The sequence below is a fragment of the Triticum aestivum genome, chromosome 5B (assembly GCF_018294505.1).
Source record: "Triticum aestivum cultivar Chinese Spring chromosome 5B, IWGSC CS RefSeq v2.1, whole genome shotgun sequence".
NCBI classification, from domain to species: domain Eukaryota; kingdom Viridiplantae; phylum Streptophyta; class Magnoliopsida; order Poales; family Poaceae; genus Triticum; species Triticum aestivum.
The window spans coordinates 259740019-259744798 of record NC_057807.1 but is presented as its reverse complement, the minus strand read 5'-3'; positions in this window follow the sequence as shown (position 1 = coordinate 259744798).

Below are 4780 nucleotides of genomic sequence, written 5' to 3'. Positions count from 1 at the left end.
TCTATTTTTTCTTCTTCTCCACTATTCCTTTCTTCTTCCCCTCTTTTTTTTCTTCTTTTTTTTCTTCTTCTTCTTCCTTCTTCCTTCTTTCTCTTTTCTTCCTTTTCCTTAATTATTTTTCTTTCTCGAGGGAGAAGAAGAAAAAGAAGAGGAGAAGAAGAAAGAAAGGAATAGAGGAGAGAAAGAAGAAACTTCAACACAAGCTAGGGGGTGGTATCGATACCCCCTCCCCGATAACTCTCGAGGACACCCAAACCCTAGAGAGAAAATGATGTTGGTCTCCTACCCCCTCCCGCCGCGCCCCTATCCGACAAATTAACTCTCTCGAGGCCACCCAAATTTATCAAGTTAAAAGAGCATTGTCGTCGAGGCCACCCCAAACCCTTGAAGCATTGTGTCGAGGCGACCCCAAATCCTAGAGAAGCAGCGTCGAGGCCACTAACATGATTCCTTATTGTGATTAGCTAGCTAGTTCTACGTTTGCCACTAATATATATATATCCATCTGTACCATGTTTGAATAATAATTGACATGTTGTAAATATTTGCAGAAACTATGGAGCACTCCCGAGACGAAGAAACAGAAGCGATGTTGGGGGAAATAATCGCACAAGGAAGTGATGAAGTTGCGTCATTTCTCAACGAGACCGATGGTCAGGAAGGACTGGATGAAGAAGAGGGCTATGTTTATGATGGCTTCGACCCATTAATGCCGGTACAAGAGGAGGACTATGTTCATGATGGCTCCGGTGACATAATGGAGGTACAAGAAGGAGACCGTGCTGACTGTTCCGGTCACCGAACCGAGTCCGGCCAGGTATATATATATTAGTTAAGTCCGTGCTGACTAGTTAATTGATGCATCCATTGTTTTGGTATATGTACACATATTAATTACTGTCGTCTTTGTTCCTTATAATTTCTAGACCTCCGGATCGAGCACAACTTCGGTAAGGAGACGAGGCCCGAAGAAAAAGTTGAGCTCGGATGAAAAGTTTGAGATCATAGAAATCGCGCCCGAGGCGAACCGATTGAACCCATCCGGACAAGGAAGGCATTTTCTGCTCAGTGCGAGGTTCTTGTTAGGGACAAGATCCCGATCAGCATCCAGCAATGGTATAAGCCTGCTAAGGATGAAGACCCTGAGGTGTCTTATGTCAATGATATGCAGAAAGAAGATCTTTGGACTGAGCTGAAGGCAAATTTCACCCTACCGCCAGAGGAGGATCCGGAGAAGCCAGTTAAAGAGCAATTAATCAAGTCTTGTTCTCTTAAGAAGATGGCAAGCCTAATGAGGAGGTGGAGGAAAGAGCTGAACCAATTTGTCAAGAAAAAAAAGACACCATAATTCATCGGCAAATATGAGAAGATCAAAGATCACTAGCCCGCATTTGTGGCCCACAAGACATCGGAAAAGAGTAAGAAGATGTCGGCGACAAACAAGCAAAATACTGCGAAGAAGAAGCTTCACCATCGCACGGGGTCAGGTGGCTACCTCAAAGCCCGGCCTAAGTGGTCCAAGGCTGAGCATGATCTGCTTGAAAAAGGGATCGAACCAGAGACAATGCGCTGGCCAGACCATTGCCGGACTTGGTTCTTCGGGGCTGGCGGAACCTTGGACCCTGTAACAGGGAAGTGTCAGTGGACGGACGAGCAACTGCAAACACCAGTCAAGAACCTTCGACGCTATATCAATGCAGCGCAGCGAGGGACGTTCCTTCCAAACAGGGAGAAGGACAAGCTCACAATGGCCCTTGGGAATCCCGAGCACCCTGGACGGACACGAGGCACGCCAGGCTCCATTCCGTGGAAGGTTAGTTTTCCGGACGCAGGGGGTTACAAAACCCACGAGAGAAGGAAGAAACTGGAGCAGGACCAAATGCAGGCGCTGCACGAAAGGGTAATGGGGCTAGAGGAACGAGAAGAGGTACGAGAAGCAGCAGATCGCAACAAACGACCTGCCGAAGCTACCCCGCCATCTCAGCGGAGAAGCAGCGTGGCTTCCACCGAGCTGCTTCAGCCGGAGCATGTCTTGACGGCTCCTGCCAGCTATCCCGTGGATGGTATCACGGAGTCTCAAAATTGCCATATTATGGCGCGATGGATGAATTTGAAGGTCAAGGCGGCTGTTGGCCAAGTTTATCCTAGTGGACCCGGCACAACTTATCACTGCCAGCCGATTCCAGAAGGATTTGCTAAGGTGATGGTGGATGAAATAACGGAGGGATTTGAGGACCTCGTGCTTGAGCACCCTACCGGTGAAGGGGAGACTAGGTTGGATTCTGCTCTGAAGACTCCATGCCTATGGCGGAAGGAACTCATCAACCTTCTGAACTGGACGCCTCCGCCTCCTCCTCCTCCTCCGGCGAGTCAGGGCACTCCGCCTCCTCCACCACCTCCTCCTCCGGCGAGTGACGATCAGGGCACGCGTGGCGGCACTCCGCCTCCTCCACCGCCTCCTCCTCCGGCGAGTGACGATCAGGGCACACGTGGCGGCACTCCGCCTCCTTCTCCGGCACGTGGCGGCACTCCGCCTCCTCCTTCTCCGCCTCGCCAGCAAGGGTGGAAGAGACCCGCCGCCGCCCCGGCTGCTCTGGCGCGTCGTAGTCCTTCTCCTCCGCCTCGTAAGCAAGCACGAAAGAAGACAGATGCCGCAGCCGCTCCGTCTGCTCCTGCGTCTAGCAGCACAAGAAGAGAGAGGCAATACAGATACGGTCCACCTCTAAAGCCTCTAGAGAAGTTACCGTACGAGAGGACCAAGGAGGAAAACAATACGATCGTGCAGGCCCACGTGAAGGAGTTCTTTGAAGGGGTGAAAGCAAAGAGACATCCACCTCCGGAGGAGAAGGTAGATCCGGTGAAAGCAAAGCGCACTCTCGATGCCCTGAGGAAACCACCAAAGTCTTCGCCGAGAACCAACTATGAGCGCATTACTGAACAGACATATCTCCAAGCCAAGCGGTCGGGAACTACTGTCAGTGATAAAAGGTCAAAAGAACAACGAGCAAAGGGGAAAAAATGCCCAGCTCGGCGAACAAGCACAACAATCGTGCCCCCCGCTCAATGTGTCTAATCCTCCGGGGACGGTGGCCGGTTATGACAATCTTGAAGATTACCTGCCTGACGATGCACTTCCTGATTTCATGGAGGTGGACGTATTCAGATACGAGTACGGGAAGCCTCTCGTCAAAGATGAAAAATCTCTGACAACAATGATGCGAAGATTCCATAGTTGGTACATGAAAACCTGCAGGAAGTCTGAGGGGACGAACAGTTTGTATCTGAACATTAAAGAGGAGCACGACCTCGTTTCAAATGATCTGTTGTGTGTTCCATTTGAGGAGTTCTTCGAGTTCTTCAATCAAAAGGCCCTCGATAAATTAATGGTCTTTTGCTACTGCCTGTAAGTACTATTTCTGTCATTAAGTCTCTATATATAGCTCGGCTCTTTCATTGCATGTATTTATAATTAATTATCCTCAATATATTATGCAGATTGAAGATCCTCGAGTGCAAAAAACAAGAAATTTATGATATTGGATTCATTAACACAAATATCATAGATGTATTTCTGGTTGAAAAGAACGTCGAAGAGGCCGAGGACAACTTGCTACAATCGTTGATCAAAAATCAAAACAAAGATACCATACTCTTTCCTTACAACGGCCCGTGAGTGTTACTGTCCTGTGCATATTCGGTTTCCCTTATTACTCGAGCGAGGTTAATGTAATTGATGAGTTATGCATGCGTGCGCAGGTACCACTATATTCTTCTGGAGATTAAGCTTGAGCGTGGACTAGTAACCGTCTTAGACTCGAGACGGAAAGATCCCAGCACCTATGCGGACATGACTGAAATGCTCAGCAAGTAAGTTCAATCGATCATTATCGCATCATATCGGCAACTTTTTGTTCATTTCCTGATGTCTCAAGTAATAATAATTATTTTCTTTGTCTTGCAGGGTTTGGAAACAGTTCACCGCACAAGCTCCGGGACTGCCGAAGGAGCTGCGATATATATACCCGAAAGTAAGTACTGCTGGCTAGCTAGTTGCGCGCATCTCCCGTTGATTCTATAGCTATACTTTCATCAATGCCATTTATGATGCTTCATTATCAGTTTGATTGACCTCTATTTCTCGTAAAGTGCTTGTGGCAGGAGGAAGGGAATGATTTCTGTGGATACTACGTGTGCGAGTTCATCCACAACGCGACTTTGAAAAACAAGCGGGGCTACTCTAGAAGACAATATGAAGTGCGTAAGCAATAATATTCACAATTTTATTTTATTACACCATCATTTTTGTTGAGTTTCATTCATATATATGTATTAATTAACCCCCTTCTTCAAATTAGACGTGGCAGATGCGGGATGAACTCCTAGAACCAGATCGCATGAAAGCAATTCAAGAGGAATTGGCGGGATTCTTTCTTGAACACGTCATCAGTAAAGCCGGAGAATACCATGTGGAAGTTGATTTCAAATGCTAGGGGTTTGTAATTAAGAGATCTTATACATATTGTACATGTATGTAGCCAGTAAAAAACTTGTTGTTTGACCAATCTCTCGGAGAAGGAGAGGTCGATCGATCACTTCTCTCGGTATGCATGACGAACTTCTGCACTGAATGGTTCTCTCGATCACTTATGTATATATACTACGTAGCGTCGACCAAGCACGGACATAAGAGAGGACACTTCTCTCTATTAATTAGCTAGCTAACACAATATACGAAACACCTAAATTAACCCCCCAAAACCCCCAACCCCCCTCCTTTCAA